This window comes from Neomonachus schauinslandi, chromosome 12 (genome assembly GCF_002201575.2).
Source record: "Neomonachus schauinslandi chromosome 12, ASM220157v2, whole genome shotgun sequence".
NCBI lineage: Eukaryota > Metazoa > Chordata > Mammalia > Carnivora > Phocidae > Neomonachus > Neomonachus schauinslandi.
Genome location: NC_058414.1, coordinates 39,868,840 through 39,883,720, shown reverse-complemented (window position 1 = coordinate 39,883,720; position 14,881 = coordinate 39,868,840).

Below are 14,881 nucleotides of genomic sequence, written 5' to 3'. Positions count from 1 at the left end.
CCACCCTGAGATCAGGACCTGAGCCAAAATCAAGAGTCGGTGGCTCAACCAACTGAGCCACCCAGGCGCCGTAACAGAGAGTTTTTTTTAACTTCCTTAAATACTTCTTTATTCCAAATAATGACTCAGTGAAGCAATGATTAGAAATTATATCTATACTTCTTTTTTAGAAAATAATTCTTACATGTGTATAAACTAGCTCTGAGGAAAGCAATTGTAAAGGTAAATCTTTTAAAGAATTGAGATTAACATACACAAAGTTTACAGGAGGAGGAAAGAAAATGTCTGCTGGAAATGTCTGAGGAGCTGTCACTTTTAATTGGGTTTATTTTTCTTCAGCTTTTTATTTCTTCCTATACTTTTTGCCCCACAACTGACTTCTTTTTTTTTTTTTTAAGATTTTATTTATTTATTTGAGAGAGAGGGGGAGAGAGAGAGCACAAGCAGGGGGAGGGGCAAGTAAACTTCCCACCGAGCAAGGAGCCCGGCCTTGCTTCATGACTGAAGGCAGACGCTTAACCAACTGAGTCACCCAGGTGTCCCCAAATAGCTGACTTCTTTTCTTTCTTACAAACCTGAACTATTTTGCTATAAATCATTTTTGGTCATGAGCAGATTTACTTAAAAATTTCAGCTGTAAGGTATTTCATTTAACTCTTTTTTGAGAGAGAGAGAGAGAGAGAGAATGAGTTGGGGAGGGGCAGAGGGAGAGAGAGAATCTCTGTCTACTGAGCACAGAGCCTGGCTTGGAGCTTGATTTCATGATCCTGAGATCATGACCTGAGTCGAAATCAAGAGTGGGGTGCTTAACTGACTGAGCCATGCAAGTGCCCCAGTATTTCATTTAACTCTCTTTTTTTTTATGTTCAGTTAGCTAACATACAGTACATCATTAGTTTTTGATGTAGTGTTCAGTGATTAATTGGCATATAACACCTGATGCTCATCACAATACGTGCCCTCCTTAATACCCATCACCTGGCTACCCCATGCCCCACCCCCTTTTCCTCTGAAACCCCCGGTTTGTTACCTGGGGTCCAGAGTCTCTCATGGTTTGTCTCCCTCATTTAACTCTTAATGGAAAATATTTTTTCTGTTTCAAGGGCATGGGACAAAGTGAGGAGATTTTATTTTAACTTTATGGGTTTGCTCAGGAATTTGAGAGCAGTTAGTAAAATGGACTTATAGCTCCTCACATACTCACACACATTTGCTTCATTCTTCCTTTCGAGGGACATGTTGCTCATTAGAAGGGGAAGGTAAGTATCGGTCACATCACTCTGCTGTTAATTTGCAAGCCTGGTATCTGGAGGAAGAGTTTCTGATGATAAAGCCATAAGATGTTTGTCTTGAATTCAGTAACTTTTTAACAATTGTGTGTGTGTGTGTATGAAATGATCAAATGTAGCATACATACAAAAGCATACATAATGCATATACATATGGTTTGAAGAATAATTATAAAACAAAAAGCAATTTACCCCACTTACGTTACAAAATAGATTATACTCAGTACTTTAGAAATGCTCCATGTGCCCTTCCACTCCCTCCCCAGCAAAAGAAACCACTATCCTGTCTTTGTGTGAATCATTTCCTTGTTCTTCATTACAGTTTCGCCACTTATGTATTTCTAATATATTGCTTCATTTTAGTTTTCTCTCTCTCTCTCTCTTTTAATTCAGTAGCAAGCATGAACCTAAGTGTGCAAGGGAAGGGGAACATTGCCCAGGTTAGACGAAGGCTCCAGAAGGTAAGCCAAACAGAATTTCTGGGCCAGGGGCTGGCCTCAGCTTCTTTTGGAGTTTATATTGTTATTTCTAGGAAACCAGTAGATGAAGCTGTGAAGTAGTCCTGGAAACAAAGAAATTTGGCAGTAAGTTGGGATAGACCCAGAAACTATGAAGAAATATGGTCAGAGGGAGGGGCTGATCTCTGCTTTTGCTCAGCAGCTCACTGAGGTCTAACCCCATGTCTCAGGAATATGTCGAAGAAGAACCTTGTCCTTGGCCCAAGGAGACATCACGACTTGGAAGGGAAAGTAGATGGTCCAGTTATCCTGAATGTTCTGTCCTCGTGTTTAAAAGATGTTTAAAAGAAGTCCTTGTGTTTACATTGGTAGTAGGGGTCTTAGGGATGACAACTTTCATTGTAGTCTGCATGTTGACTAACACTTCTCCAACCTAGAGAGAAGCTCTTTCTTTGTGGTCACGGCTGCCACCCTGAGACCTACCTTTGCAATTCGCTGGGAAATCCCTCTCGCTTCTTTCCTGTGCCCTAAGCTTGTTTTTCATATTTCTTACTTGTTCTTTGTTAACTTTCTCTCTCTTTTTAAGACTTTTGAAAAATTAATTAATTAATTAATTTATTTATTTGAGAGAGAGAGAGCAGGGGAAGGAGCAAAGGGAGAGAGACAAGCAGACTCTGCGCTGAGCTCGGGGTTTGATGTGGGGCTCAATCTCAGGACCCTGAAATCATGACCTGAGCAGAAATTAGGAGTTGGAGGCTTAACTGACTGAGCCATCCAGGTGCCTCTTCTTTGTTAACTCTCTTTTTATCAAACATAAACACTAAGATATTTGAGAAAGGGTCTGTGCAAGATACATTTTTTTTATTTTTATTTTTTTAAAGATTTTATTTATTTGACAGAGAGAGACACAGCAAGAGAGGGAATACAAGCAGGGGGAATGGGAGAGGGAGAAGCAGGCTTCCCGCCGAGCAGGGAGCCCGATGAGGGGCTTGATCCCAGAACCCTGGGATCATGACCTGAGCCGAAGGCAGACGCTTAACGACTGAGCCACCCAGGCGCCCCTCTTTTTTTTTTTTAATTTGGAATGTTTGAAAATATCTTTAGTCTACCAATAAATGTGAATGACAGTATGGCTGGTGTTTCAATCTGGGTTCTCCTGCAAACAGAAAACACAGTATGATGCCACTGAAGCTTTGCTCCAAGGGGACAAACCGCTCAGAGTATAGTCACACCAGGTTCTAATATGTGCACAACTGCTGACATTTGGTAGTGACATATAATCAGATAGTAGCTTTAAAAGGCTATAGAACTGTCTAGTCTTAGGTCCCAAACCAGAGGCCAAGTTTCTTCCTCGTCCCATGGTGAAATGCAAACCGGCTCCTACTGAGGAGAATCTCCAGAGTGCTTTTGCTTTTCTGCTTCATTTGTAGAAAATTCTTTCTTCCTCTTTCTATGGTTTGCTCTTCCTTGTTGTCCTAGAAAGATTGTCAGTGGAATACTCATTCTTTAGGAGCAAAGGGAGAGGGACAAGCAGACTCTGTTTAGGAGAGGGAGATTGGGGGGGGGTGGATCTTCTACTCCAACCTAAATGTTTCATGGCTCAGAAAAGAACAACAGGCCACCATCTGTTCTTCCAAGTCTGACTTGTTTGTAAATAATACAACATGTGGGAGAACAATCCATTTTGCTTTATGCCAAAAACAGGTCAGTTCCTCTTCATAGTCTTTGTTGTTAAGGTGAAGACACAAATATTAGGAACTTCCTGTGAGCAAGTATTTGATGAAAAGGATGCATGCAGATTTCAAGAACAAATGGTACTTTCCAGGCATAGGGCTGCCAGAATTGTGGAGAAATTCTAGGGAAAAAATGCTAACCCTAAAAGGACATAGTTCTGCTAAAGGGGTATTTAATTTGCCTCCTTAGAACACAACGTCTTAGTTTGAAATATCTAAATGTGGGTTAATGGTGACTTTCTAGCCATGGTATATAAGCATATACACTCATGCTTAAGAAACAGGGAAAGGAAAAAAGGGAGGGATGAGGGAGAGAGGAAAGGAAGGAAAGGAAGTCAATTTCTTATTAAAGTGTTAGCAGCTATATTTAAAAGTTAAGAAAATGTCTAAGGACTATATATATATATATATGTATTTTTTTTTACCAGACTTACTGTTCTCATGCCTTAGAGCACCAAAAAAAAGGATAAAGCATAATCTCATTATACTATACCCATAGAGTCGCTTTATTTATTTATTATTTCAGGTGTTTCAAGAGATCACTTAGATTGCTGAAATTATTAAAACCATGCTTATTGTGAAAATTATTAGTGGCTCAAATATTGCAACAGCAGATGTAAATATTCAATGGTGTTCTTGTGAAGTTTTCTCAAAGATGCATTGTATCCAAAGTTGACAAAAACTTTACTTTGTGTTGTAACTCTATGGTATTGAGAGCTAAGCCACTGCAGTAGTTTTTATTTTATTTTATTATTCTATACTATTCTATTTTATTTTATTATGTTATGTTATGTTATGTCACCATACAATACATCATTAGTTTTTGATGGTAGTGATCCACAATTCAATGTTTTCGTATAATACCTAGTGCTCCATGCAGTACATGCCCTCCTTAATACCCACCACCGGGCCAACGCATCCCCCAACTCCCCTCCCCTCCAAAACCCTCAGTCTGTTTCTTGGAGTCCATAGTCTCTCATAGTTTGTCTCCCTCTCCGATTTCACCCCCTTCATTTTTCCCTTCTTTTCCTAATGTCCTCCATGCTATTCCTTATGTTCCACAAATAAATGAAACCATACGATGATTGACTTTCTCTGCTTGGCTTATTTCACTTAACATAATCTCCCCCAGTCCCATTCATGTTGGTGTAAAAGTTGGGTATTCATCCTTTCTGATGGCTGAGTAATATTCCATTGTATATATGGGCCACATCCTTATCCATTCATCTGTTGAAGGGCATCTCAGCTCTTTCCACAGTTTGCCTATTGCGGACATTGCTGCTGTGAACATTGGGGTGCATATGGCCCTTCTTTTCACTACATCTGTGTCTTTGGGGTAAATACTCAGTAGTGCAATTGCTAGGTCATAGGGTAGCTCTCTTTTTAATTTTTTGAGGCACCTCCACACTGTTTCCCAAAGTGGCTGTACCAACTTGCATTCCCACTCCCCTTGTGGAGAAAGGTTCCCCTTTCTTCACAACCTCTCCAACATTTGTTGTTTCTTGCCTTGTCAGTTTTTGCCATTCTAACTGGAGTAAGGTGGTATCTCAATGTGGTTTTGATTTGAATTTCCCTGATGACTAATGATGATGAACATATTTTCATGTGTCTGTTAGTCATTTTTATGTCTTCTTTGGAGAAGTGTCTGTTCATGTCTTCTGCCCATTTTTTGACTTGATTATTTGTTTTTTTGGGTGTTGAGTTTGAGAAGTTCTTTATAGATCTTGGATACCAGCCCTTTATCTGTAGTGTCCTTTGCAAATATCTTCTCCCATTCTGTGGGTTGCCTCTTTGTTTTGTTGACTGTTTCCTTTGCTGTGCAGAAGCTTTTTATCTTGATGAAGTCCCAAAAGTTCATTTTTGCTTTTGTTTCACTAGCCTTTGGAGATGTATCTTGAAAGAAGTTGCTGTGGCCGATGTCAAAGAGGTTACTGCCTATGTTCTCCTCTAGGATTTTGATGGATTCCTGTCTCACATTGAGGTCTTTCATCCATTTTGAGTTTATCTTTGTGTATGGTGTTAGAGAATGGTGGAGTTTCATTCTTCTGCATGTGGTTGTCCAATCTTCCCAGCACCATTTATTGAAGAGACTGTCTTTTTTCCATTGCACATTTTTCCTGCTTTGTTGAAGAGTATTTCACCATAGAGTTGGTCAAATAATCTCCTGGGGCTCTCTATTCTGTTCCATTGGTCTATATGTCTGTTTTTGTGCCAGTACCATGCTGTCTTGGTGATCATTGCTTTGTAATATAGCTTGAAATTGGACAACATGATGCCCCCAGCTTTGTTTTTCTTTTTCAACATTTTTCAACATTTCCTTGGTGATTCAGGGTCTTTTCTGATTACATACAAATTTTAGCATTATTTGTTCCAGCACTTTGAAAAATGTCATTGGAACTTTGATCGGGATGGCGTTGAAGGTATAGATTGTTCTGGGTAGCAGAGACATTTTAACAATGTTTATTCTTCTGATCCATGAGCATGGAATGTTTTTCCACCTTTCTGTGTCTTCTTCAATTTCTTTCATGAGTGTTCTGTAGTTCCTAGAGTATAGATCATTTACCTCTTTGGTTAGGTTTATTCCAAGGTATCTTATGGTTTTTGGTGCTATTGTAAATGGAATCATTTCTCTAATTTCTCTTTCTATAGTTGCATTGTTAGTGTATAAGAAAGCAACTGATTTCTGTGCATTGATTTTGTATCCTGCCACATTACTGAATTGCTATATGAGTTCTAGTAATTTGGGGGTGGAGTCTTTTGGGTTTTCCACATAAAGTATCATGTCATCTGTGAAGAGAGAGAGTTTGACTTCTTCTTTGCCAATTTGAATACCTTTTATTTCTTTTTGTTGTCTGATTGCTGTTGCCAGGACTTCTAGTACTATGTTGAACACTAGTGACAAGAGTGGGTATCCTTGACGTGTTCCTGATCTTAAGGGAAAGGCTCTCAGCTTTTCCCCATTGAGGATGATATTCACTGTGGGTTTTTCATAGATGGATTTTATGAACTTGAGAAATCTTACCTCTATCCCTATACTCTGAAGAGTTTTAATCAGGAAAGGATGTTGTATTTTGTCAAATACTTTTTCTGCATCAATTGAGAGGACCATATGGTTCTTCTCCCTCCTCTTATTAATGTGTTCTATCACATTGATTGATTTGCGAATGTTGAACCACACTTGCATCCCAGGGATAAATCCCACTTGGTCATGGTGGGTGATCCTTTTAATGTATTGTTGGATCCTATTAGCTAGGATATTGTTGAGAATTTTGGAATCCATATTCATCAGGGATATCAGTCTGAAATTCTCCTTTTCGATGGGGTCTTTGCCTGGTTTGGGGATTAAGGTAATGCTGGCCTCATAGAATGAGTCTGGAAGCTTTCCTTCTGTTTCTGTTTTTTGAAACAGCTTCAGTAGAATAGGTATTATTTCTTCTTTGAATGTTTGGTGGAATTCCCCAGGGAATCCATCAGGCCCTGGACTCGTTTTTTGGGGAGGTTTTTGATCACTGCTTCAATCTTGTTACTGGTTATTGGCCTATTCAGGTTGTCAGTTTCTTCCTGTTTCAGTCTTGGCAGTTTATAGGTTTCCAGGAAGGCCTCCATTTCATCCAGATTGCTCAGTTTATTGGCATATAGTTGTTGATAATAATTTCTAATAATTGTTTCTATTTCCTTGGTGTTAGTCATAATCTCTCCCCTTTCATTCATCATTTTATTAATTTGGGTCCTTTCTCTTTTCTTTTGGATAAGTCTGACCAGTGGTTTATCGATCTTATTAATTCTTTCAAAGAACCAGCTTCTAGTTTCATTGATCTGATCTACTGTGTTTCTGGTTTCTAATTCATTGATCTCTGCTCTAATCTTAATTATTTCTCTTCTAATGTGTGGCTTAGGCATCATTTGTTGCTTTTTCGCTAGTTCTTTAAGGTGTAGAGTTAGTCGGTGAATTCAGGATTTTTCTATTTTTTTGAGTGAGGCTTGGATGGCTATGTATTTTCCCCTTAGGACCGCCTTTGCAGTATCCATAGGTTTTGGACTGATGTGTTTTCATTCTCATTGGTTTCCGTGAAATGTTTAAGTTCTTCTTTGATTTCTCGGTTGACCCAAACATTCTTGAGCAAAGTGGTCTTTAGCTTCCAAGTGTTTGAATTTCTTCCAAATTTTTTCTTGTGATTGAGTTCAGAGCATTAAAGCATTATGGTCCGAGAATATGCAGGGAATAATCTCAATCTTTTGATATTGGTTGAGACCTGATTTGCGACCCAGTATGTGGTCTATTCTGGAGAAAGTTCTGTGTGCACTCAAGAAGAATAGTATTCTGTTGTTTTAGGGTGGAATGTTCTGTATATATCTATGAGGTCCATCTGGTCCAGTGTGTCATTCAAAGCTCTTGTTTCTTTGTTGATTTTCTACTTAGATGATCTGTCTATTGCTGAGAGTGGAGTATTGAGGTCTCCTACAATTAATGTATTGTTATCAATATGACTCTTTATTTTGGTTAACAGTTGGCTTATGTAGATGGCTGTTACCCTGTTGCGGGTGTAGATATTTACAATTGTTAGATCTTCTTGTTGGATAGACCCTTTAAGAATGATATAGTGTCCTTCTGTGTCTCTAACTATAGTCTTTAGCCTCAAATATAATTTGTCTGATATAAGAATTGTTACCCCAGCTTTCTTTTGATGTCTGTTGGCATGGAAGATGGATCTCCATCCCTTCACTTTTCAGTCTGGATGTATCTTGAGGTTCAAAATGAGTCTCTTGACAGCATATGGATGGGTCCTGTCTTTTTATCCAATCTGCAACCCTGTGCCGTTTTAGGGGAGCATTTAGGCCGTTCACATTGAGAGTGCTTATTGAAAGATATGAATTTATTGTCATCATGTGCCTGTGAAGACCTTGTTTCTATAGATTGTCTCTGTAAATTTCTGTTCTATATCATTCTTGGGGTCTTTTTCCTTTTATAGAACCTTCCTTAATATTTCTTGCAGGGCCAGCTTAGTGGTCACATATTCTTTCAGTTTCTGCCAGTCGTGGAAGCTCTGCATCTCTCCATCCATTCTAAATGACGGCCTTGCTGGATAAAGTATTCTTGGCTGCATGTTCTTCTCATTTAATACCCTGAATATGTCCTGCCAGGCCTTTCTGGCTTGCCAGGTCTCTGTGGATAGGTCTGACCTTATTCTGATGTTCCTCCCTCTGTATGTAAGGAATCTCTTCCCCCTAACTGCCCTTAAGATAGTTTCCTTGGTTCTAAGATTTGTGAGTTTTACTATTACATGCCGGGGTGTTGGCCTGTTTTCCTTTATCTTGGGAGGGGTCCTCTCTGCCTCTAGGATACGACTGTTTGTTTCATTCCCCAGATTAGGGAAGTTCTCAGCTACGATTTGCTCAAATATATTTTCTAGTCCTCTCTCTCCCTCCATCCCCTCAGGGATCCCAATAATTCTGATATTGGAACGTTTCATGGTGTCACTTATTTCTCTGATTCTATTTTCATGGATTTTGAGTTGTTTTTCCCTGGCCTTCTCTTTTCCCTTCCTTTCTATCAATTGGTCTTCTAGATCATTAATTTGTTCTTTGGCCTCGCTTACCCTAGCTGTTAGATTATCTAGATTAGATTGGATCTCATTGATAGCATTTTTAAGTTCTGCCAGTTCAGCTTTCATTTCTGCCCTTAGAGACTCTATGTTGCCATTAATCAATTTCTGCATTCTAGCTATTGTCTTCACAATTGCGACCCTGAACTCCATTTCCAACAGCTTGGTTATATCTGTATCCATTTGTAAATCTGTGGCAGAAGTCACAGTCTCTGAGTCTTTCCTATTTTGGGGGTTCCTCCTCCTAGTCATTCTGTTGAGGGGTGGTTGAGGGAATGTACAGAGTCCAAATTATTGACCACAACCCAAGCAAGATGCACCTGTTTTATAGGGATTTTAGGGTTGCTTGGCCTCTTGTTCTCCCAGTCTGTCTTCTGGGGGAGGGGACTGCTGTGCTGTTACTCAGGCAACCCTATTTGGGCAGAGTTGCCCTGCCCACTGTGGAGGGGGGGATGGGCTCAGTGAAAACCGGTTTTTTGGGGCTTTTTTCTTTGGCGACTTTCCCTGGTAGCTTTCCGCATCTCTTCCGAGAGTCAGAGCAGAAGAGATCTTTTCCCAACCCTCTGCCTCAGAGCAGAGAGATCGCAGTCTCTTCTTCAGTGAGCCCTCCAGGTCACACTATCTCTGTTTCTGTCTGTGCTGCTGTAAACTGGAGTCTCCTGGGTTGTGCACCCCTCAGCAACACTCCCAGTCCTCGCCTCCAGGTCGGGGCACATCTCTGCCCTTTGTGCTTCTAAAACTGCCAGCTGCCCCCCAGTTCGCATGCACAGCCCTGCCGCAGTCCAGGGGGCTGCCCTAAAGTCCTTTCCCTGTTGCTATCGATCTGTGAGTCTGTGCCCCGTCCCCAGCGTGGGAGGCTTTTGTGCTCCTGTGTTATTTCGTCTTCCCTGTGCCAGTGCTTATGGCAGCTCCCTCCCCCTTCCGTTTATCTTCCAGTATCTGCCCATGGAATCACAGCTCCCTGCTTCATAGCTCAAAACCAACCGCCTGCACTATTCTGTTTGTAGAGATCCAGATCTATCCTCTTACATCTCAGGCTGATTTCGTGGGTGTTCAGAGTGGTCTGGTAGATATCCAGCTCAATTCTGGGGACTGGTTGGAATAGAGTCCCCTACTCCTCCACCATCTTCAGCCTCAGTAATTTTTCTTAATATGGTAGTTGGTTCCTGATTTCCCTTGTAAAACTCAGTCTAAGGAGCTTTTTCTTTGATAACACTATTCTTTCACATGACTTTGTCCGAGTTTGGTGCTTCCTTAATATTTCTATGATCAATGACCCATTTTGGTTTTATTTATAAAACAAAGCAAATTTTCTTCCAAGCTACATTGAACTCCTCATCTCTAGGAAGAGAAATCTACTTGTAACTCTTCAGTGACATTTCTCCACCTCTGAAAATAATTAAAAATCAACCAGATAATCCATTAGCATTAGCATGGAAGCAAAAAAGACCCTCTGTGAGCTCATGTGAGCCTGTCTCTCCAGACTTGTCTCTTCCCACTTGTTGTGTGCTGTGATCAGACTCAAATATTTGCACTCCTTAGAGCACATCCTGTTCTCTTATGCCTACTTATGCTGTGGTCTGGAGTGGTGGGGCTTGGAGTGGATGGCCAAGAAAGAATTCTTGAGACATCTTCAGTGCAAAAAGGTGGTTTAATAAAGCATAGGGACAAGACCCATGGGCAGAAAGAGCTGCTCTGGGGTTATGATGGGTGACTTTATACACTTTCAAGTTTGGAGTGGGTTGGGGACAGCAGAAGTCTCTAAGGAATTTTGGAAGCAAGGTTTCTGGGACCTTGAGGGGGACTAGCCGTTGTTAAGAAAAGGTCATTTATTACTGTCAAGTAAAACCTTAGTCATGAGACCCTTCAGATGTATATCGGTGGGTCATATCCTTGGGGGATGATTGACAACATGTATCTTGGGGAGTGGAGATAAAGGAAATTTCCAAAGGAATTTTTATATGTTAAAGTAGACCCACAGGATCCTGGCGGGGGCGGGGGGGATAATGTTAAGCTAAGATGCCTTTTCCCCGTAGCAAAGTATTAACATCAAGGCAGCTAAGTTCCTAGAGGAATGTCACTCTGCCTCTTTCAAGGACTTGTCAATGGACTGTAACTTGTAAGGAAATTTAATTTTTTCTTTTGCCTTTTTTCCCCATATCACTTGTCTCTGTTCACATTTGTTCCTTGCTTCCAAGCTCTCTTCCTCCCTGATTTCCCTGGCAAACTTGCTGTGTTTCAAGACTCTCTCATACCTCCCAGATGATAGCCTTTCTGCATTCCTAGGATACTTTTCACCTGTCACTCGCATTGCCTTCTTGCATTTTAATCATTTTTCCGCCTGTGTATCTCCCCCTACTAGCTGTGAGCCTCTTGAGGTTGAGGACTGTGATTCATATATTGTTTAACCATAACTGAATACAATGATCACATCTAAATATTAAGAATAATTCTTTACTGTCATCAAATATCCACTGTTCAAACTTCTGTGACTGTTTCATAATTTTTTTTAAAGTTTATTTGTTTATATAAGATTCAACTGGTTGATGTGTCTCTTAAGTCTCTTTTCATCTATAAATACCTCTCTATTTTCTTTAGTTTTTAAGTGTATCTGTCGAGGAGCTGAGTGTTGTCCTTTAGAGACTCCAACAGTCTGGATATTTGTGATTGTATCCCCATTGTCATGGTCTGTTCAGGCTGCTATAACAGAATTCCACAGATTGGCTTAAACAACAAAATTTTATTTCTCACAGTTCTGGAGGCTGGGAAGTCCAAGGTCACAGTGCCAGCTGATTTGGTGTCGGTGTCTGATGGATGAATAGTAGTCCATTATTTATATGCATATATCATTTTCTCCATCCATTCTTCTGTAAAGGAACACTTAGGTTGTTTCTATATCTTGGCTACTGTGAATAATGATGCAGTGAACATGAGAATGTAGACATCTCTTTGAGATCCTGATTTTATTCCCTTTGGGTGTAGACCCAGAAGTGGGATTGCTGGATCATACGATAGTTCACTTTTTAATTTTTTGAGGAACTTCCAGCTGTTTTCCATAGTGGCTGCACCAATTTACATTTCTACCAGCAGTACACAGGATTTCCTTTTCTTTACATCTTTGCCAGTTCTTGTTATCTCTTGTCTTTTTGATGATAGCCATTCTAAGAGGTGAGCAGTGATATCTCATTGTGGTTTTGATTTGCATTTCCTTGATGATTAGTGATGTTGAACATCTTTTCATGTCCTGATTGGCCGTTTGTATGCCTTATTTGATAAAACATCTATTTAGGTCCTTTGCTCATTTTTAAATCAGCTTTTTTTCTATTTATTGTATGAATTCCTTATATATTTTGAATATTAACTCCTTATCAGATGTATGACTTGCAAATATTTTCTCCCATTCTGTAAGTTGCTTTTTCATTTTATCAATCGTTTCTTTTGTTATGCAGACACTTTTTAATTTGCTAGTGCTTTTGGTGTCATATCAAAAAAAAAAAATCATTGCCAAGACCAATGTCAAGGAGACTTTTCCCTATGTTTTCTTCTAGGAGTTTTCCAATTTCAGGTATTATATTTAAGTCTTTACATGTAATTTTTGTGAGCTATGTAAGATAGCTGTGAATATCCAATTTTCCCAGCACAATTTATTGATGAAACTATGGTCTCCTTATTGAGTATTCTTAGCTTCCTTGTCAAATATTAGTTGATTGTATATGTGTGGATTTATTTCTGGGCTCTTTATTCACTTCCATTGGTCTATGTTTCTGTTTTTGTCCCAATATCATACTGTTTTGATTACTATAACTTTGTAATATAGTTATAGGAATCAGGAAGTATGATGCCTCCAGCTTTGTTTTTCTTTCTCCAGATTGTTTTGGCTCTTCTGAGGTCTTTGTGGTTTCAAATAAATTTTAGGTTTGTTTTTCTATTTCTGTAAAAAATACCATTAGCATTTTGAAAGGGATTGCCTTGAAACTATAGATTACCTTAGGTAGTATGGACATTTTAACAATATTAATTTTTCTAATCCATGAGCATGGAATACCTTTCCATTTATTTGTGTCTTCTTCAATTTCTTTCATTGATGTCTTATTAGTTTTTCATGTATAGATTGTTCACCTACTTGGTCACATTTCTTCCTAAGAATTTTATTGTTTTTCATGCTACTATAAATGGGATTTTTTTTATTTCTTTTTCAGATACTTCATTGTTAGTGTATACAAACACAACTGATTTGTGTATGTTGATTTTGTATCCTACAACTTCACTGAATTCATTTGTTAGTTCTAACAGTTTTGAGGGGGAATCTTTAGAGTTAGGTGGTTATTATTGAATGAATTGGATCACTTCTTTAAGGATTAGACCAAACTTGTTAATTGTGTTGGATCATTAACCTGACCTGTTTTCCTAGTTCTGGAGTTTTACTTGATATTCTACTTAGTTGATATTTAGTTGATGCACTACTGTCTTTTGAGTATCAGTGTGTGTGTTTGTCAGGGTCGGGGTAGTTAATGAGTTTAACTATAAATCCTTTCACAGTTACTGGTTTATTTTAACTAACTTCAATATTTATAATTTGTAATATCCAAAAATATGCTTTCATGGATATTTTTGCATTCATTGGTACAGAATTTTATATAGAATTATCTTAATAATTTTCAAACTCCTGTGTACCTATGGTTGTTTTCCTGTCAACATCATTTTACCTTCTGTTTCTTTTTTCTTAACTATAGATTTCCAAAGTTTTATCTTAAAATTTTTTTCTTTTGAAAAACTAAGATTTATGTTACTGATCAAGCCTATTATTTTGTGTTTGTTCTTATAGTCTTTGTTTCATTAATATCTGGCTTAATCTTAATTCCTTCATTCTGCTTTCATTAGACTTATTTTGTTGTTCTTTTCAGTGTCTTTTGGTGAAATCTTTTTCATTAAATTTCAGCCCCCTTTATTTGGGGGCAAATTCACTTATGGCTATAAATTTCTTCCTGAGAATTTCTCTGGTTCCATACCCAAGTTTTGATACAGAGGTCATACATGTTTTGCAAAAACTAGTTCACGGAGCAGGCTTGAGATTCTTGAAAAGGCCTGCTTGCAAGCTTGACCCTTGGCTGGTATCTGGCAAATTGTGTGGTAAGCTCATTCCTTCACTTATATATAAAAACTTTCCCTCTATGATAAGGGTAGCTCACTGTGCCTAAACTATTTGTACAAATAAGGTGCTTTATGCTAAACATTTGCTTTCTTTCTGGGAGTCTAAAATTTTGGAATGTGCTAGGTAGAGAGTGCCTATGTGACCAGACCCCAATAAAAACCTTGGCCGCTGAGTTTTTAATGGGCCTCCTGAGCAGAAACATCTCATACTTATTGCTGTATTCTTGTTACTGGGAAAAGAGTGCACTCTCTGTGACCCCTCATGGGGAGAGAGAGGGCATAAGGAAACCTACACATAGATTTCTCCAGACACCACCTGTATCTTTTTCCCTTATGACCCACTGTGTGGCTTTACTAGGTTGTTGTAGTAAATCTTAGCCATGGGTGCAACTATCTGCTGAGTCCCCTGAGTCCTTCTAGCAAATCTCCACATGTAGGGATAGCTTTGGAAACCCGTGACCCACATGGTTATTCAGTTCAAAGTATTTTGTAAGCTATCTCTTTATTTTTTCCTTTATCTCAAGAGTTATTTGGGAGTCTGTCCCAAACTTTTCTGCCACATGGATTTTCTGGCAACATGTTGATTTTTTATTCTTTTGGCGGTGTCATATGCAATTATGGCTTATATGAGAGGGATATTTTAGAAT